This window comes from Dipodomys merriami, unplaced genomic scaffold (assembly GCF_024711535.1).
Source record: "Dipodomys merriami isolate MVZ:Mamm:240054 unplaced genomic scaffold, mDipMer1.0.p SCAF_20, whole genome shotgun sequence".
Taxonomy (NCBI): Eukaryota; Metazoa; Chordata; class Mammalia; order Rodentia; family Heteromyidae; genus Dipodomys; species Dipodomys merriami.
In genome coordinates, this window is record NW_027203382.1 from 16,980,550 (window position 1) to 17,003,572 (window position 23,023).

Consider the following 23,023-nt stretch of genomic DNA (forward strand, 5'->3'; position numbering starts at 1 on the left):
AAGAGATGAAAAACAAAGTAGAGAGTCTTGACAGCAGGTTAGACCATGCAGAAGATCGAATCTCAGAGATTGAAGACAGCCTAGATATTATAGAGAAAGAAGATACAACCATCCAAGACAAGTCCAAGAAATATGATAGATCTATCCAACACCTGGAAGACACCATCAGAAGGCCTAATCTAAGGATAATGGGTGTAGAGGAGCACCTAGAAACAGAAGTTAATGGTCTAGGAAATTTGTTTAACAGGATCCTAGCAGAGAACTTCCCAAACATACAAAAACATAGGCCTATTCAGATACAAGAAGCTTTTAGAACCCCAAATAGACCAGACCAGAATAGGACATCCCACCATCACATTATAATCCACACAGGATCAACTCAGACCAAGGAAAAGATCCTTAAAGCTGTCAAGGAGAAAAGGGTAATCACCTATAAAGGGAAACCAATTAGAATCACCTCAGATTTCTCGGCAGAGACAATCAAAGCAAGAAGAGCTTGGAATGACGTATGCCATGCCCTAAAAACAAACAACTATCAACCAAGAATACTGTACCCAGCTAAACTCTCCTTCATAATTGAAGGCCAAATAAAAACTTTCCATAGCAAAGAAAAATTGAAACAATACATCCTCACCAAACCAGCCCTACAAAGATTCTTAAAGATGTCCTACACATAGAAAACCAACAAGACCACAACAAAGGCCAAGAAACTGCACCCAAACTGAGAATCCAAGAACCATAGGAAGAACCCAGTTTTCCCAGCCCCCAAGAAGGTGGATAACATGGCAGGAACTCCCAAATACCTCTCAGTCCTATCTCTTAACGTTGATGGACTGAACTCTCCAATTAAACGACATAGACTGTCTAGTTGGATTAAAAAACAAGACCCTTCTATCTGAGCCTGCTGGAGTCACATCTTGCCCGTAAAAACAAACAATTTTCAAGGTTAAAGGCTGGAAAAAATCTACCAAGCAAACGGCCCCCAAAAACAGGCGGGAGTTGCAATCCTAATATCAGATAAAATAGACTTCAAATTAAAATTCATGAGAAGAGATAAAGAAGTTCGCTACATACTAATTAAAGGATCTCTCCTTCAGGAGGATATTACAATTCTAAATATCTATTCGCCAAACAATGGAGCACCCAAATTTATCAAAGAAACACTACTTTCCCTCAAATCCCATATAGATCCAAAGACATTAATTGTTGGGGATTTTAACACACCACTCTCCCCACTAGATAGATCAACTCGGCAAAAACTCAACAGAGAAACCACAGATCTAAACAGCTGCATAGATCAACTAGACTTAACAGACATCTACGGAACATTTCACCCAGCAGCATCAGAATACACGTTTTTCTCAGCAGCACATGGAACATTTTCTAAAATAGACCACATTTTAGGCCACAAAGCAAACTTGTCTAAATTCAGAAACATTGAAGTTATACCTTGCATTCTCTCTGACCACAAGGAAATAAAATTAGAACTCAACACCAAAAGCCACCAAAGAAAGTCCGGTATCACATGGAGGCTGAACAACACACTGCTGAATCATGAGTGGGTCATGGAAGAGATTAGAAAGGAAATTCAAATGTTCATGATTTTCAACAAAAATGAACACACAAATTACCATCTCCTCTGGGACACAGCAAAGGCAGTACTCAGAGGCAAGTTTATAGCTCTGAGCTCCTACATCAACAAATTGGAGAGATCTGAAACTAGCAATTTAATGACACATCTAAACCTCCTTGAAAAAGAGCAACAAGATAAACCCCAATCCACTAGACGGAAAGAAATAATCAAAATTAAATCAGAATTAAATGAATTAGAATCCAAAAAAACTATAGAAAGAATCAACAAAACAAAGGGTTGGTTCTTCGAAAAACTTAACAAAATTGACAGACCCTTAGCAAATCTTATCAGAAAAAGGAGAGAACACACCCAAATTAATAAACTCAGAGTTGAGAATGGAAACATCACCACGGATACAACCAAGATTCAGAACATTATAAGGGAATACTTCTCAAAACTTTATGCTAATAAGTTTGAGAACTTGACAGAAATGGACCTTTTCCTAGCAAATATTGACATGCCAAAACTAAACCAAGATGAGTTAAACCAGCTCAACAGGCCCATATCAAGCATTGAAATAGAAACAGCAATAAGACCTCCCAGCTAAGAAAAGTCCAGGACCAGATGGTTTTACAGCGGAATTTTACAAGGCCTTCAAAGCAGAGCTCACACCAATACTCCTCCAACTCTTCAATGAAATTGAAAGAGAAAGCTCACTACCGAACACATTCTATGAAGCCATGAAAACCCTCATCCCAAAACCAGGCAGGGACTCATCAAAGAAAGAGAACTATAGACCCATTTCTTTGATGAACATTGATGCAAAACTTCTCAACAAAATTTTGGCCAATCGACTTCAACAATTCATCCAAAAAATCATACACCATGATCAAACAGGATTCATTTCAGGGATGCAAAGCTGGTTCAATATACGCAAATCAATTAATATTATTCATCACATCAACAGGAGCAAGAATAAGAACCACATGGTTATTTCAATAGATGCAGAAAAAGCATTCAACAAGATCCAACACCCCTTTATGATGAAGGTTTTGGAAAAATTAGAAATCCATGGAACATTCCTCAATATAATAAAGGCTGTATATGACAAACCTGCAGCCAGGATTATACTCAATGGTGAAAAACTAAAGCCATTTCCTCTTAACTCAGGAACAAGACAAGGATGCCCACTCTCTCCACTTCTCTTCAATCTAGTATTAGAATGCCTAGCTACAGCAATAAGACAAGATGCAGACATAAAGGGGATCCAAATAGGGAAAGAAGAAATAAAACTCTCCCTCTTTGCAGATGACATGATCTTGTATCTAAAGAATCCCATAGACTCCACTCCCAAATTACTCAAGCTGATTCAAAACTTTGGCAAAGTAGCAGATTATAAAATTAACCCCCAAAAATCAATGGCTTTTCTGTATGCCAACAATGAGAAAAGTGTGGCTGAAATTAAAAAAGCAACTCCATTTGTAATAGCCCCACAAAAAATAAAAAGTGAAGGACCTCTATGATGAAAACTTTAAAATCGTAAAAAAGGAAATCAACACAGAACTTAAAAAATGGCAAAACCTCCCATGCTCCTGGATTGGAAAGATTAACATTGTGAAAATGGCAATTCTTCCCAAGGTTATCTACAAATTCAACTCAATACCTATCAAAATTCCACCCTCATTCTTCAAGGAAATAGAAGAGGCAATCCAAAAATTCCTATGGAACAATAAAAGACCCCAAATAGCCAAAACGCTCCTCAACGGAAAGGACACTGCTGAAGGAATATCAGTACCAAATTTCAAACTCTACTATAAAGCCATAGTAATCAAAACAGCTTGGTACTGGCACAAGAACAGACCTCAGGACCAATTGAATAGAATTGAAAACCCAGAAATGAACCTACAGACCTATAGCCATCTAATCTTCGATAAGGCAGCTAAAACAATAGAATGGAAGAAAGACAACCTCTTCAGTAAATGGTGCTGGCAAAATTGGTTAACTACATGTAGAAAATTAAAGCTAGATCCTTATATATCACCCTGCACCAGAATCAACTCCAAATGGATCAAAGACCTTGAACTCAAAGCAGACACTCTGAAAATATTACAGGATGGAATAGGAGAAACCCTAGGTCTCCTTGGCTCAGGCCGAAATTTTCTGAATAGAGACCCGGAAACACAACAAATCAAAGAAAGGTTGGACAAATGGGATTGCATAAAGTTGCAGAGCTTCTGCAGGGCAAATGACATAGCTAGCAAGATCAATAGAAAACCCACGGATTGGGAGAAGATCTTTACTAGCCATACAACGGACAAGGGTCTCATATCTAAAATATACTTGGAACTCAAAAAATTAAACCCCCCAACAACAAATCTTCAAAGAAAAAACTGCCCAATAAATAAGTGGGCGAAAGACTTAAAGAGAAACTTCTCTGAAGAAGCAAGAAGGATGGCCAATAGACACATGAAGAAATGTTCAATATCCCTAGCCATAAAATAAATGCAAATCAAAACAACATTGAGATATCACCTCGCTCCAGTTAGAATGGCAAAAATCAAGAACTCTAACAACAACAGATGCTGGAGGGGATGTGGACAGAAAGGAACTTTACTTCATTGTTGGTGGGAATGTAAACTTGTTCAACCACTTTGGAAAGCAGTATGGAGGTTCCTCAAAAGACTTCATATAGAACTCCCCTATGACCCAGCAATCCCACTTTTGGGCATTTACCCAAATGTTTACAAACAAGACCACACTAAAGGTACCAGCAGAACTATGTTTATTGCAGCATTATTTACCATAGCTAAGATATGGAACCAACTCAGATGCCCCTCAGTAGATGAATGGATCAAGAAAATGTGGTATATATACACAATGGAATTCTATGCCTCCATCAGAAAGAATGACATTGCCCCATTTGTTAAGAAATGGAAAAACTTGGAAAAAATTATATTAAGTGAAGTAAGCCATGCCCAAAGAAACCTAGGTCCCATTGTTTCCCTTATTTGTAATATCTAGTATATGTATGAGTCAAGCGGAAAAGGTCAGATAATGTGATGTCAGGAAAATGAACCCTTAGATGTGTATTTTAATGTTTTTTTCTTTCATGCATGTGTTTCTAACGCATTTATAAGATTATCTCTTTGTTGGTTTGTATGTCCCTCCCCCACAGTATAACCCCTGCTTTCACTATATTTGATGTCAGTATAACTAGTGGAGGAGATGGGGAAAAACCAGTTCTATAAGGATACAGGTGGACCTGTTGCAACAATGAGAAGCACAAGTTGTCATGTCCAAAACGAGCTTTACAACGTCGGTGCGGTGGGGGGGGGGGGAAGGAATAGGATGTTGATGGGGGGAGGGGGGAAGCTGGGAAGGGATGTGAAGGGTAAACAAAGGAGGAGGCTGCAATGCTTGGTAAGAAATGTACGCATTATCCTGCCCATGTAATTGTAACTCCTCTGTACAGTATGTTCACAAATAAAATTAAATTAAATTAAAAAAAAAGAAAATTATTACTTAATTCATAACCTCTTAAGCTTGACTAATTTAATAGTATTATTATGTCTTTATACCTAAATAATTTTCAAGTATTCCAATTTTAAGAATTTTTATTTTTTATTATTTCACATTTCCCTTTTGTTCCTCCCTTCCATTCTTCCTATCCTTTTCTTCTCTCAATATCATTTCTTTATACTTACATAATTTTTAAATGTTTCATTTTTTTAATTGAAATTTTTGATTTTCCATTTTTTATTGTTTTTTTTTTTAATCCCTCTCCTATCATTCTGTCCTATCCATTTCCCTCTCTGAGATTAGGAGTTGGTTAAATTCACTGTCCTTTGTCCGTTCCACATCCCTCTAATCTTATTTTTCCCCACACGTCTTCCTCAACCTAATAATTTCTGGTTTGTGGAATCCCTTTTTGCTGTTCTTTTTTTGCTGTCCCATTAATCCATAATTGTTTGATGTTGAATAGATTGTATCTGTTGAACTAGATTGTATCTGCAACCATTTTGACTGAGCAACTCAGGACTCTGGTTGATGCTTGCCTTAAAATAGTGTTCTAGCACAAAATTGGTGTTACTTTCATACCAAATAGACAGAACAAGCTGGGGAAACACGAGAAAAATACCATGCCCGTGTAACTCAGCTCCCATCCAGGATAATCAGTTAATGAATAATCTAGAAGAGAGTTCCCAAAAAGCTCTACAACAACTACTGGTTAAAATAGTGAATGAAAATATTGAAAACCTACAAAATATTCAGTATGAATGTGATAGGGAGCAAGACAAGGCTAAATAAAGATTAATACAGGGACTTCACAAGCATGTTGAGGCTAACCAAAAATTACTACAGGAATCTCATGAGCGTGAGGAAGCTACTCAAAGATGAATACAGGAACTGCATGAGCAGGCTGAGAAAAGTCAAAGAGAACTACAGGAATGGAGTAAACATGAGCAAGCTAAGCAAAGAGGAATACAGGAATTATGTGAGTAGGCTGAGAACAGTCAAAGAGAAATACAGGAATTGCATGAGCAGGATGAGAATAGACATCAAATGAGGCTTTCATGGAATCCATAAACAGACAGATGAACAAAACCAGGGAGACCACAAAGAGAATGCTGAAAGGAGCCGATCAGAAAGGAAAGGATTCCAAGGAAACCATAACCAATCAACTAAGTGATTTGAGAATAAACACTGAAAATCAAATTAAGGAAGTAAGAAGTTCATACAAGATTTAAAACAAAGCTCCAACAAAGAATTTGAAGCCATCAAAGCCGACCAATTAGAAGGAAAAGAAATAAAAAGCTAAGTAGAAAGTCTTGACAGTAGGTTAGACCATGCAGAAGATCGAATCTCGGGGATTGAAGAAAGCCTAGATATTATAGAGAAAGAACATACAACTACCCAAGAGAAATTCAAAAAATATGATAGATCTATTCAACATTTGGAAGACACCATCAGAAGGCATAACCTGAGGATAATGGCTGTAGAGGAGCACCTAAAGACAGAGTTAATGATCTAGGAAATTTATTTAACAGGATACTAGCAGAGAACTTCCAAAACATGCAAAAAGATAGGCCTATTTAGATACAAGAAGCTTTTAGAACTCCAAATAGACCAGACAAGAACAGGACATCCCAGAATCACATTATAATTTGTACAGGATCAATTCAGACCAAGGAAAAGATCCTTAAAGCTGCCAAGGAGAAAAGATCACCTATAAAGGGAAACTAATTAGAATTACCCGAGATTTCTCAGCAGAAACAAAGCAATAGGGGCTTGGAATGATGTATGCCACTCCCTAAGGACAAACAACTATCAACCAAGAATACTGTACCCAGCTAAACTCTCCTTCATAACCAAAGATCAAATAAAAACCTTCCATAGCAAAGAAACACTGAAACAATATATCTCCATCTACAAAAGATACTTAAAGATGTCCTGCACATAGAAAACCAACAAGACCACAATAAAAGCCAAGAAACTGCACCCAAACTTAGAATCCAAGAATCAAAGGAAGAACCCAGCTGTTGCAGCCCCAAAGAAGATGGATAATATAGCAGGAACTACCAAACACCTCTCAGTCCTAACTCTCAATATTAAGGAACTTATCTCTCCAATTAAGTGACATAGACTGTCTAGTTGGATTAAAATGCAAGATCCTTCTATCTGTTGCCTTCAGGAGTCACACCTTGCCAATAAAAACAAACATATTCTGAAAGTGAAAGGCTGGAATAAAATCTACCAAGCAAATGGCCCCCATGAACAGGCGGGAGTTGCCATGCTAATATCAGATAAAATAGATTTCAAATTAAAATTAGTGAGAAGAGATAAAGAAGGTTGCTACACACTAATTAAGGTATCCCTCCTTCAGGAAGATACTAGAATTCTAAATATCTATTTGCCAAACAACAGAACACCCAAATTTATTCCAGAAACACTAGTTTCCTTCAAAGATCCAAAGACATTAATTATTGGGGACTTTAACACACCACTACCCCCACTACATAGGTCAACTCGGGAAAAACTCAACAGAGAAACTGCAGATCTAAGCAACTGCATAGATCCACTAGATTTAACAGACATTTACCAAATATTTCACCCAGCAGCATCACAATACCTGTTTTTCTTGGCAGCACATGAAGGATTTTCCAAAATAGACCACATTTTATGTCACAAAGCAAAGTTGTCCAAATTCAGAAACATTGAAGTTATGCCCTGCATTCTCTCAGACCACAAGGGAATAAAATTAGAACTCAACACCAAAAGCCACCAAAGAAAGTCCGGCATCACATGGAGGCTGAACAACACACTGCTGAATCATGAGTGGGTCATGGAAGAGATTAGAAAGGCAATTCAAATGTTCATGATATTCAACAAAAATGAGCACACAAATTACCAGCTCCTCTGGGACAAAGCAAAAGCAGTACACAGAGACAAGTTTATAGCTCTGATTTCCTACATCAACAAATTGGAGAGATATGAAACCATCAATTGAATGAGACATCTGAGTCTCCTTGAAAAAGAGCAGCAAGTTAAACCCCAATCCAGTGGACAGAAATAAATAATTCAAATTAAATCAGAATTAAATGAATTAGAATTAAAAAATTAGAAAGAATGAACAAAAAAGAGTTGGTTCTTTGAAAACTTAACAAAATTGACAGAGCTTTAGCAAATCTTATCAGAAAAAGAAGAGAACACACCCAAATAAACAAACTCAGAGATGAGAATGGAAACATCACCACAGAAATAACCAAGATTCAGAATGTGATAAGGGAATAATTCTCAAAACTTTATGCTAACAAGTTTGAGAACCTGGGAGAAATAGTTCTTTTCCTAGCAAATATCTACATGACAAAACTAAACCAAGATGAGTTAAACCAAGTTAACAGGCCCATATCAAGCATTGAAATAGAAACTGAAATAAGAGACCTCCCACCTAAGAAAAGCCCAGGGCCAGAGAGATTTAAAGCAGAATTCTACAAGGCCTTCAAAGCAGAGCTCACACCAATACTCCTCCAACTCTTCAATAAAATTGAAAGAGAAAGTTCACTAACAAATTCATTCTATGAAGCCATCATAACCCTCATCCCAAAACTAGGCAAGGACTCATCAAAGAAAGAGAACTATAGACCCATTTCTTTGATGAACATTGATGCAAACTTTTCAACAAATTTTGCCAATCGACTTCAACAATTCATCCAAAAAAATCATACACCACGATTAAACAGGATTCATTTCAGGGATGCAAAGCTGGTTCAATATACCCAAATCAATCAATACAATTCATCACATCAACAAGAGCAAGGATAAGAACCACATGATTATCTCAATCTATGCAGAAAAAGCATTTGACAATATGCAATACCCCTTTATTATGAAGGTTCTGGAAATGTTAAGAATCCATGGAACATTCCTCAATACAATAAAGGCTGTGTATGACAAACCTACAGCCGGCATTATACTTAATGGTGAAAAACTAAACTCATCTCCTCTTAACACAAGAATGAGACAAGGATATCCACTCCCTCCACTACTCTTCAATTCAGTATGAGAATGTCTAGCTACAGCAATAAGAAAAGATGCAGACATAAAGGGAATCCAAATAGGGAAATAAGAAATAAAACTCTCCCTCTTTGCAGATGATATGATCTTGTATTTAAAGAATCCCACATACTCCACTCCTAAATTATTCTTATCAAGCATTGTTGCCTCCTCTTTGTTTCCCCTTCCCATCCCTTCCCATCCTTCCCCCCTCTCCCACCGGGTCCTCCCCCCCCCCCCCCCCGCCATTGCCCCCTGGCCAAAGTTGTAAAGTTCGTGTTTCAACATAACGACTTATACATCTCATTGTTGCAATGGGGCCACCTGTAACCCTATTTAAACGATGTGTTTTTTCCCTTCCCCTCCACAAACTACACCGACATCAAATACAGTGAAACCAGGGGTTATACCTGTGGGTGAGGGACATACAAAGCAACAAAGAAATAATCTTATAAATGTGTTAGAAACAATCACATGAAAGAAAAAAAAATTGAATACATATCTTAGGGTTCATTTCCCTAACATCAACTTATCTGACCTTTTCTGCTTCACTCAGACATATACTAGATATGGCAAATAAGGGAAATCATGGAACCTACATTTCTTTGGGCCTGGCTTACTTCACTTAATATAATTTTTTCCAAGTCTTTTCATTTCCGAACAAATGGGGCAATGTCATTCTTTCTGATGGAGGCAAAGAATCCCATTGTGTATATATACCACATTTTCTTGATCCATTCATCTACTGAGGGGCATCTGGGTTGGTTCCATATCTTAGCTATGGTAAATAATGCTGCAATAAACACAGTCGTGCTGGTAGCTTTAGTGTGGTCTTGTTTGTGATCATTTGGGTAAATGCCCGAAAGTGGATTGCTGGGTCATAGGGGAGCTCTATGTGGAGTCTTTTGAGGAACCTCCACACTGCTTTCCAAACTGGTTGAACAAGTTTACACTCCCACCAATAATGCAGTAAAGTTCCCTTCTGTCCACATCCCCTCCAGCATCTGTTGTTATTAAAATTCTTGATTATAGCCATTTTAACTGGGGTGAGGTGGTATCTCAATGTTGTTTTGATTTGCATTTCTTTTATGGCTGTATGCCAACAATGAGAAGAGCATGGCTGAAATCAGGAAAGCAACTCTATTCATAATAAATAAAATACCTAGAAATTAACTTAACCAAAGAAGTGAAGAACCTCTATGAAGAAAACTTTAACAACCTGAAAAAGGAAATCAAAACAGAACTTAGAAAGTGGAAAAACCTCTGATGCCCCTGGATTGGAAGGATCAAAATTTTGAAAATGGCAAAACTTCCCAAGGCTATTTACAAATTCAATGTGATACCTATCAATATTCCAACTTCATTCTTCAAAGAAATAGAAGAGGCAATCCAAAAATTCTTATGGAGCAATAAAAGAACTCGGATAGCAAAAATGGTTCTTAACAGAAAAAACAGTGCTGGAGGAATATTAATACCAAATTTCAAACTCTACTAAAAGCCATAGTAATCAAAACATCTTGGTACTGGCACAATAACAGACCTCAGAACCAATAGAAGGGAATTGAAAATCCAGAAATGAACCCACAGACCTACAGACACCTAATCCTCGATAAGGAAGCTAAAAAAATAGAATGGAAGAAAGATAGCCTGTTCAGTAAATGGTGCTGGCAAAATCTATTAATCATTTGTTAAAAAAAAAAAAAAAAACTTAAGCTAAATCCTTATATATCACCCTGCAACTTTGATCCAAATGGATCAAAGACCTTGGAGTCAAAGTAGACACCCAGAAAACATTACAGGAAGGAATAGGAGAAACCCCAGGTCTCCTTGGCACAGGCCGAAATGTTCTTAATAGAGACCCAGAAATACAACGAATCAAAGAGAGGTTGGACAAATGTGATTACATGAAGCTGCAGAGCTTCTGCCTGGCAAAGGACATACTTAGCAAGATCAATAGAAAGCCCATGGATTGGGAGAAGATTTTCACTAGCCATACAACGGACAAGGATCTCATATCTAAAATATACCTGGAAGTCAAAAAATTAAATCCCCAAACAACAAATCCTCAAAGAAAAAACTGCCCAATAAATAAGTAGACTAAAAAATTACCGAGAATCTTTTCAGAAGAGGAAATAAGGATGGCCAATAGACACATGAAGAAATGCTCAACCTCTCTAGACATAAAGGTAATGCACATCAAAACAACATTTAGATACCACCTCACCCCAGTTAGAATGGCAAAAATCAAGAATTCTCATAACAACAGATGCTGGAGGGGATGTGGACAGAAGGGAACTACATTGTTAGTGGAAATGTAAACTTGTTCAACCACTTTGGAAAGTAGTTTGGAGGTTCCTCAATAGACTCCACATAGAGCTCCCCTATTGTCGCTACCGCCTCGACCAGCAAGGAAGACACGACACCGAACTCTTCTCTCTGCAGTTTATTCAGGACCTTTGAGTAATCTTCTGACCCCAACCCCGGGGAGAATTCTCCACAGCCTTAAGTACCCGCTGGGTAGCCAACCCTGATACGCCACGTGGGAACCACCAATAGGTTCAGGTGTGCGAAAGCAAGCCAGATTCTTTGCCTTAGCCATATAAGGAGTTGTTTACCACAGAGAGCACTTGCCATCAGGAAGGCGGAGGGCGGAAGCCGGCGCCATCTTCCAGGTGCAGCCTCTCGCAGCTCCCTACACCCTATGACCCAGCAATCCCACTTTTGGGCATTTACCCCAATGATTACAAACAAGACCACACTAAGGCTACCAGCACAACTATGCGTATTGCAGCATTATTTACCATAGCTAAGATATGGAACCAACCCAGATGCTCCTCAGTAGATGAATGGATAAAAAATGTGGTATATATACACCATGGAATTCTATGCCTCTGTCATGATGAAAGAATGACATTGCCCCATTTGTTAGGAAATGGGAAGACTTGGAAAAAAAATTATATTAATTGGAGTAAGCCAGGTATAAAGAAACATAGGTCCCATGGTTTCCCTTATTTTCAATAATAAGTATATGTCTGAGACAAGTAGGAAAGTTCAGGTAAGATGATGTTAAGCGAAATGAACCCCCCATAAGAATACAAGTGGGTTTTTTCTTCTTGCTATTGTTTCTATTGCATTTGTAAGGTACCATGTGATTTTTTGATGCTTTTTATGTTCTTCCCTTATGGTATAACCCCTGTTTTTACTGTCTCTTATGTTGGTATAATTTGGGGATGGGAAGTGGAAAAAATTGTTTAAATAGGGCTACAGGTTGACCCATTGCAAAAATGAAATGCTGTGTCAAACAATGAACTTTACAATTTAGGTGGGGGTAAGGGTGTAGGGGTGGGGAGAATGTAGTCATGGAGATGGGAGGGAAGGGATGGTAGGGAAAAAAACAAAGGAGGAGGCAACCGTGCTTGATAAGAAATGTACTCCTTACCTTGCTCATGTAATTGTAAGCCCTCTGTACAGTATTTTAACAATAAAAATCTTATTAAAATTGTTTATTATTATTATCTTTAAATATTGTACAAAGGTGTTGTCATTTAGCATAACAGTTTATGAATATAATCTTGATCAGTGTCATATCTTTCAACATTTTTGTCCATCCTTCCCCCTAACCACATCTTCCCCCTCCCTTGAGTATACTGATTTCATTCAAAACATTTATTTACATTTCATACCACCCAACCAACATATTTACTTATAATTTATAAGCTAAATGTACCTTCAATATATAAGGCAAGCATTCATCCCTTGTCCCTTTTGGCCTGGCTTATTTTTCTTAACATAATTTTTTTCGAGGTCTTTCCATTTATTTACACATGATACACTATCATTCTTTTTAGTGGAGGAATAAAATTGAACTATTCATCGCATTTTAAACTGTTCATTCTTTTCTTTTTGCTAGTACCAAGGCTTGAACTTAGGGCCTCCAGTGCGTTTGCTTAGATTTTTTTTTCCTGACTGGAACTCTCTCATTTGAGGCATACGTCAAAGCTAAATTTAAGAGAACATTGTCAAGAAAGGAAAAAGGCAGACTCAGACTACATGTTAGAGATAAAATGCAAATGACATATGTGATGAAAGTCTAAGGTTCAAGATACATCAAGAACTTTTTTCCCTTTCTTTTTACATCAAGAACTTTTAAAGAATCCAAGGACAACTTGATTTTAAGATAGGAAAAACTCTTGAAAATGAATGTCTCCAAAAAGAAAGGCATACCGGCAAGTGCTGATAGTAATATAAAATAGTATTTTCTCTGCAAAAGCATGCCAAATCTTCAAAAGTTATGGATCTTCTAGGTGTATACCCAGAAGAATGGAACAGATGAATGAAACTAATACTATTTTTTGTATCCAGGCATGGAAGCAATCCAAATATCTATCCATCAAGGTATGATAGGTAAACCAGGAATACAATATAAGAAATGCAAGTACTTTGATGTTTCAAGGACTGACTGTATTTAGGAGACTTTATCATTGGTATTAAAGTTGAAAGTACAGTGCCTGATACCAAGATATTGAATGAGATTAACTTTCTTTCTTCAAATTTCTAATTGTCTGAATATTCTCCCTTGCCTACAATTTACCTAACATTCCTACTGATTGGGAAGATTCATGGTAAACTATACCATCATATCTGTTCCCTTCTTTGCTAGAAGAGATTGGTTTTGTTTCTGAATTTCCACCAAATTTGCTTCTTCTCCCACAGCTCAGATTTCTGTCTCATAAATTCTTTATTAAAACTGCAGTTTAATCTTTGTGGGTAGTAGTAATGATAATTTGTGTGTGTGTATGTGTGTGTGTGTGTGTGTGTGTGTGTGTGTGTAGGTATATATGAACATACAGTGCAACTAGTTCTTAGGTATGTTTCCATTACATGTAATCAAGATGTTGGCACCTGTATTCCCAGCTACTCTATGAGGTAGGATATAAAGAGTACTGTCTCAAACCAATTAAAATTTCAGCACAAAAAACAAGAGCAAAACAGGACAAGTCATGTGTCTCTAAGCACATGGTCCAAAATTTAATCCCATGTACTATCAAAATTTAAACAAATAACAAAATTTTGACATACTTATTAGCATTTAATCATGACTTATTTTTCCTCAAAATATCTAGAAACCATAAGCAATAAATGACCAATTGAAATAATTAATTTCCCTAGGTTTTCAGAAAAAAAAGAGATTAAAAGCATTGATTATATCTTTTTTGCCATCCAGAAATGATTTATATGCATGGCACTGTTTTTAATTAATATTAATGAAGACTTCATTTACAAAATTTTCTACCAAGTATACTGAGATAGTATGTTATACTACTATACTAAGTTCAACATCATCTCTACTACTAAATGTTGTACTGGACAGTCACATACTACATTTATTCAAAATATTATAAGTGGTATTTAAGTTTCTCAAAAGTATTTATGTAATATTTGAAGAGTATGTCCATCTCCATCCCATGTTCAAAGCAGAGGATAACATGGTTAAAAAAATATGTACTCATACCTGACTTACCTAAGTATAAACCATCTGTATATTACTTCTTCAATAACAATAAAATATATTTTAAAAGCATATTGGCTTCATATTGAAGACTGCATAATATAAACTGTAATATTTATTTTGTATATCAGAAGCAAACTTCAAGATTTTATTGCTTAGAGTGGTTAGTGTATCACAAGGGAAAGTATAAATCTAATAAATTAACTACTAAAGAATTACTAATTTGACAAAAGGGATAAACCAAAGATAAACAAAAGAAAAATGAAATGACATAGTACATTAAAGACAACAACAACTACAAATAAAAACCTCTTGTTTCCATGTCTTGGAGTTCATTTAACTTAGCATCATCTTACATGGTCATTACCCTTTGTTTTCGCTGTACCCTGGGTATTTTATATGTTTATCTGAATTAGGGAAGGGAAAGGGAAAAACAAAATGGTCAGACAAAGGACAAAGGTAAACCAATGCAACAGCAATACTCATGAGATAATATTTTGGAAAAAAAAACTGTATAGCTTGGAGGGATTGGGAAGAAAATGGAAGAAAATTTAGGGCAGGGTTAACAAGTTCAACAAGAAATATACTCATTACCATACTGTGTAACTATGTAACTACCTTATTATGTAACCCCCATATATATCACCTTGACAATAAAATTAAATTTAAAAATAATTAGTAATTCAAAATTGCAGAGGAAAAATTCTGAAATTAATTTATTTTTGTGTGATTAATTTATAATTTGGGTAGCTTTAAGTTTCAATTGAGTTAATATCTGTCTCTAATCTCAAGAAATTTTCAAATAGTTGAAATGTTTTGCTTTTTTATTTCTCCTAGATATGGTGTATATGCTTTTCCCCTTAAGCAATAAAGGGTTTTACTATTGGACAATGTTAAGAAATTAAACTCCAGAAACTTAAAGAATCACATTTTGACTATAAAGTATAAAAAATTGATTTCAACTGTAAGATATGAATTAGCTAGCAACATAATGAGGCTTACAGAACATAGCAGGCATTATGTTGTTCAGAGTTCTTCTGGCAGCTAGATTCTACTACTCTATGTCCAGGCTCTCATAAGATAAAAATGAGCAGCAATCAGTTTTTGAAAGTGGAATGTGTGGTGAAATTATACCACTGGTGGAATTTTATGAGATTAGGAAGAAGTATACCTACTTAGAATTAGGTTATAAAGAACTGCTGCTCAATATATGTCTAGTAAAATATCAACAGCAAATTGACAGCAAATTTGTCCACCTTATTTTGAAAATTTAAAGCTATTATTTTGATCTAAATTTTTTGAATCTTCTTACTCCAATAAAACTAGTTCCATTAAATCTTTTTCAAAGATGATTTTACAGATACTGCATAATCAAGCAATTAGTAAAAGAAGAAACATTTTGTCATTTTTTGTTGGATTTCTTATTTCTCCCTTCCTTTTACAGTTTATTGTAGGTTTTTGTTTTTGTTTGTTTTCTGTTTTTTTGAGGTTCAGAGCTTTGAATACCAAGATTCCTTCTTGCTGGTTGCTCATATCTGGCATTCTATCATTTGAGCATGTTTCCAGACCTGCTTTTAGCGGGTCATTTTGGAGATAGAATCTAGTGAGTATGTAGCACATGAAAGCCTCAAACAGGACTACTCCTATTCTCAGCCTCTTGAAGAACAGGCATAAACCATCTAGCACTCTGTTTTTAATAGAAACTACAAATAATGTTGGACAAAGACATTTGGGGTGCACACATTTATTTCTTGTTCAGTTAATAATATGCATCACTCCTATTCCACGTTTACCTGCATTTGTATCATTTAGCATACCTTGTTTACCATAAACATGTATAAACATGTATAAAATCTCATAATTTTAAAATAGTAGAATATTCATGGAACCAGAATTTTGTTTAAGATTTCTTAAATTGTGATTATTCTCATTTTTGGGTTAAAATATGTTACTGGATAATAAATAAATTGAGAAATTCAAAGATTGGACTTGAAAGGCATAGTATAATTTGAAATCAGTTCTCAACTTCCTCAAAGTTAAAAACACCTACAAGCCAAGTAGTTTATTTTCATGTATGGTTATTAGACATTTTCATTTATCAAGTTATAAAAAGAATGTTTCTTGGAGTGAACTTCACTAGCTCACAATCAACTCTTAGAATAGAATTTGGTAACACATTTATGAAGCAGCTCAATTGAGTCTTATGCACATTAAATTCTGAATAGTATGAACCTAAATGTACAGTATCTGCAATCTCCATGTTAAAAACTAATTTAATTACACTGATGTTAAATAATGTGTCAGTGGGATCCAGAATATAGGCCTTTCTGAATTATTGCCATTAATTTGCAGAATACCCATACATTTCTGGGCATGTCATTTTGCAAATAATAGAACCTCATGGTAATCTAAGAATTTATGAATACTAGAACTCCAGGAACATGACCTTTTAACCATTCAATTTCACCATCTAAAGTCACATGTAGAGAGTCAGTAGGGTCAATATCAATATTCAAAAAGTCAGAGAATTCACCAATGCTGAGAAGCAGATGCTGTGGTTCTGTTTTAGGTGGAGGACTCTGCATGATTAGAATGAAGAAAACATGAAGAATGGTCAATTAATGGGATTTTCTTATAACTTTAATAATTCAATTCTAGGTGTTAATTATAGAAGATGGAATGAAATATAGCATATGTTATATAATTGCAGAATTAATGACATGATCTATTTACATAACTTAATCCTACTAAAAATAACAAAAAGGCCTGTATCTTAAAGACAACACAACTGACAGGAGATTCTTTAGTAAACAAAATAGATGTTAGTACAAAGGAAGGGTTTGAATTCTAGTTGTCAACCTACGGGTCCAGTGCAGGGCAGCTTTTGTCTGATTTGATTGAAGAGTGCATAACACTGACATTTTCAGGGCCTGCAGCTAAATTAAACCAAGAAGACAGAGATTGACAGGTGGCTTTGTCCTAAGGTAATTATTTAGAACCTGAGGTGTATTTACCAACAGTGACAGTGTCATGAGCGTTGACTATGTATAGTTGAGTTTATTGCCTTTCAGCAAACACTGTCCAGTGTTTACCTCATGAAAGGTGATATCAAACATCGCTGATACAACACCAAATAAAGCACAATCTCTTCCCTCAGCAAGTTCACAGGCAGCTTTGGAATTCTCAAGATGACTTATATAACACAGAGTGATGTTTCAGGTGCAGAGGTTCATACATTAAATATGTTGATGTGCTGACCTGAGATTTTATTAAAGCCAAAAATATGTGTTCTCCATTTTTAATTATCATTTCATACAAAAGTTAGAAAAGTCTATAAGACTATGCATAGTTACAGTGGTATTAGTTCTCCTGTATTAAAACTGTGGATACCAAATATGCAAATGGACTTATAGGATTTTCTTATATTTTTAATAATTCAGGAAAATTTTTTGAAGTCTGTGTGCAAATTTCTCATGATTATCATGAACATTTTTCAGTGTTTTTTTAATTGAAAGAGATCCATATGTGGTCAAAATAATTTATATATTGAAAAGGAATGAAGCAAATGTGTACATGAAAGTTAAAATTCTCATGACTTTAAATTACACATTTTTCATTATATCAGTACGCACATAGATCCACACAGGTCTACACACATAAATGGAATTAGAATGTGACTTCTAATTTAAAGTGCTTTATATATGTCTGCTCTGTGTAGGTATTTTAAATGAAATTATTATCATTTTATTGACATAAGAATCTGAGAATAGAAACATTAATTAGAGTAAAGAATTGCATGCCTTCTTGTCTCCCAACGTTATCACTTACTAATTTGTCAGTGGCATTAGTCCTCTAATTAATGCCCCTAGCAATCCCAGAAGTCTTCCTCTCTCGCCTCAGATGTTCTCCTCTAGGTGGCTGGCTTCTGCTATGACACCCCTCACAGGCTCTTCACAGTGGAGTCGAAGTAATTTTTTGAACATTTATATGAGCTGTTACATCAGTTATAACTCATTACTATCTTTCAATTCTAATTATTACACAAGCTGCCCTCTTTCTAAGACATCTTCCCACACTACTATTAGTTCATTGCTAAAATTAAATCATATCTTATTTCTTTAATCTACTGGCTCCCAAGGATATATATTACATCAGGCATTTTGCACATTTGTGTTTTCTCTATGGAATATATTCTTCCTTACTTTTCTTTTTGAAATGAGTGAATGACTACCTTAATTTAAAGCTTGCTCCTACTAATAACATCTCAAAGATAAGCTTACTCATACTCAGTTGCAGGGCAATCCTAACCATTCCTCCAAATAAGTCTTAAAACTTATTTTTATAACGTTAGAAATGTATGCAGTCTTTAACATATATTTCTTATTTTCTGTCTTCCATTTAAATGTGACTATTCAATCATGAGAGTAGAACGTGCAGTCGGCTTTACTTTTACTTCCACTACTTAACAGAGTATCAGAAATACAATAGGGGCCACATTACTTTCAGTGGGTGAAAACAAATGGTAATCCATGAATAACACATCTGCAACACAGAAGATACCTTTATGGGCTCATGGATGTCCAATTTATGTTGATTTGTTGATGTGTATGGCATTCTAACTTTTCAATAAGCAACTACCAAGTAGCAAAAACATACAAACATAAAACAAAACTTTCACATGTAGACATTGAAAAAGAATAGGTTTCTGTGTTGTGGAAGACATTTTTTTTACAAATCAGAGAAACAAAAAGTCCTAGAAAGAAGCATATGAAATCTAAGAAAAATCTTGTGAGTGAAGGTTGGAAATGTGCCTGGAATGAGATCTCTAAATGTTTTGCTTATAATATCTTCCTTAATTTATCAAGTTTAAATTGCATCTATTAATTATTTATAATTATCCATTATCCATCCCCTCTACCCATATTTGGCATATTTTCAGTTCCTAATTTGTCATTTACTATTTTAAGTGAAATGCTTAGATTTGTGCCAATCAACCCAAGTCTTTATTTTCTGCTGCAATAACAGAACACCTGAGACTGAGTCATTAAAAATTTGTTTACATTGTATCTCAGTTCAGTGCCCTGGGAAAGTATACCAGCTGATGAGTGCCAGCCACTTAGTCTCCCTGCAGGGAAAACAAATGAGAAGGGGAGAGGATACTTGTGGCCAAGAGGGCTGTGACCAAAAGGTTGACACTATAATAAACTCCTCTCCAGAAAACTAAGCCATTCTCATGAAAGCTACATTAATCCATTCCTAAACCTGAATCCTCATGACTCTAAATACTTCTTAATGACCCACTGCTTTTCCACATCACTGCTTTGGAACCAAGCCTCCACATGAGCTTAGTGATAACAAACCATGTTCAACCCTATGACTGAATTCTGCAATGCAGACAGGGTCTTAAATTTGGGATAGTGGTGATGGCAACATACACATCTCTTATTCTGTAATTCATACGTGAAAAAGTTCGTATTCTTTGCCCTTTGGTGAAAGATTTTAGATTCAAATGTATTAGCCTTTAAGCAAAGTTATGTATAATTTATATGAGCACTTAGATCAGCTGAGCAGCTTTAGTAATTTATTAATATTATTTTCAGAAACTTTTTTTCTGTCTCTATTCTGTTACCCTTTTTGCAAGCTAATTTCCAGTGAATCTTTTACCTTTAAAAAACCAAGAGTCAGAAATATTTTTGTTTCCATAACCTACAAAATTTTTCTACATTTCTCCAAAGGATATGCTTATAGCTTATTAAAATTATACTTAACTAGAATAAAAATATTTTCTCTAAAGTACTCTATATTTTAATTGATAGAACATAGCCTCAAATCCAGAAGTTCTTATTGGGAAACTTAAGTGGGCTTTTTCCATGTCACTTTTTTTTTCTACCTTAATGAGTCAGTTTCTTCGCTCATCTTGATTTTCCTCAAAAGTCTGGTGGTGACATTTTTACTCAAATGAATAACATTTGCATAAATATATATGAAAATCACTGCTGAAATTCTAATAGTTCTGTTTAGTAAGTCAATTCTGTGACTAATGACAGTTTCTTTAAATCCTGCATAAGTGGGTGGACTATGCAAAATGCTAAATTCTGTGTATTGCTAATGACAAACAGTAACCTTCCTCCACTTATATTATTTTTTATACTCATTATATATAACATTTAATACTTCTTAAACTTGTATTAATTTCTAAGAATTATTCTAGGGTAATTACTCATCTAGGAGTAAAATCAAAACTGCAGACAGAAACTAAAGGACAAGTATTTTTTTTAGAATAAAAAAGAAGAGATAATGCACCATCAGTGTCTGTCCCTTGCTGAGAGAGAGAGACAAATGAAGCAAGAATTCATTGTGCTCATCAGACAAATGATAAGGTCAAGGTAATTAGGACCTGACAGGAACATTTTTAGTTGTGCAGCTGGGAATATAAATTGTTAAATGTTGTAAGGTATTTTTCTAGACTTCTGGAAGTATGACTTTCACTAAACAATATCATATTTCACTAAACAATATCATATTTCATTAAAACACATTAACATACAATTTATAGGTATCACAACTAGAAATCATTTGTCTATGTGAAGACACATATTGATGCCAATTTGAGTAAGTGAATATGAAGTTGACAAAAAGCAAATGGATAATCAGTTTTATTTTTACATAGATACTTTACATAAAATCATAAACATGGTCAGCTTTTGGTAACATGCTCAAATCAAGATAATTTTTCTGATATTTCATAGTTAACCAATTTGCTTGATTTAATATCTGGAAGTATAGTTGCTAGATTTCTAAATTAAATGCTAAATTTCTAAATTAAATGCTAGGCTGTAGTTAGAAGAGGGGATCAATAAAACTGAAATGAAAAAGGATTAGGACATTGAGCTATAGTACCCTGACTGGGAAAAGACTTATGTAAGAAAATATTTGCTACTAGCAAAATACTTTCAACAAAATTATCTGGAAACAAATTATATCTCACTGTATACCTTATAAATTGGAGTAAGATAACAAATATTTGTTTTCTTTTTATTTAACCAGAGTCATGTTATTAAAGACAAGTTTGTTCTAAATGAACAAAAAGCATGGCTATTATATGTGGTTTAGCCTAAACAGTAAATTTTTTTAATATGAACTTTACTGTATGTTTAAATGATTTAAAAGCATCTTCTCCCAATTCTCAAATGAGAATTTGGTCATATTTTAAACAATGAAATGAGTTATAAGCCAGCCACTAACGGCTTAAGCCTGTAATGCTAGCTACTCAGGAGGTTGAAATCTGAGGATCATGGTTCAAAGCCAGCTTGGGCAGGAAAGTCCATGAGACCCTTATCTTCTGTTAGCCAGCAGAAAACCAGATGTGTCTCTGTGGCTCAAAGAAGTAGAGTGCTAGCCTTGAGTGAAAAAGCTCAGGGACAGTACCCAGGCCCTGAGTTTAAGCCCCATGACTGACCAAAAAAAAGTCTATTTATATATTTGAATCTAATAATCATCTTTTTAATATTTCCTGTATGATCTAGAAATAAAACTTCATAAGAATGGCTTAAATGTTTTTCAATCATCATTTAAAGCCTGTTTAAGCCAAAGAAAGTCCTGTGGAGATTTATGTTGATTTTCCCTGGCAGGCTGCTTTGCACAGGAAATGGGGAACTTGAGTTTTTGAATTAGCATTTCAACTAACTAAAATGGCTGCCCATATTTTACTCAAGGAACCTGCAGAATATTGGTTAGACTATTCATTATTTTAATGTTCATTTTCTTTCTTGTACAGTAACGCTGCTGGCATTGGAATATTTCTTGAGCGCTGCTACAGGAAATTTCTCTGCTTTTTTGACAGAAGTCAAGGATTTATGATATGCCTCTCAGCAGTACTAAGGCAAATAGCAAAAACTGTTATCCTTAGTGTACTTCTGTAATGTGAATGCTTGAAACTTACATCTGGCCTGAGAATATGCTCTACAACATAGTATTGCTTTTATACTGTTCCTCCCTTAAAAAGAAAAAGCTTTGTTTTCACTGTGCAAAGGCTTAGAGTGCTGTTTAATTAATCGTGTCCAGTTGTAATTATTTGTCTTCTACTGTCCATTGGATTAACTTGTAGATTTATGACATATTCTTGTTATTATAAATGAGGGAAACCATGCAGCCTATGTTTCTTTGGGTCTGGCTTATTTCAATTAATGTAATGTTTTCCAAGTCTTTCTATTTCCATAATAAGGAAACATTTTCTTGATCCATTTATTCCACCAAGGGGGATCTGAGTTAATTCCGTATCTCAGATTTGGTAAATAATGCTGTCATGAACATAGTTGTGCTGGTGGCATTACTGTGGGATGGTTTGTGGTCATTTGGATAAATGTCCAGGAGTGGGATTGCTGGGT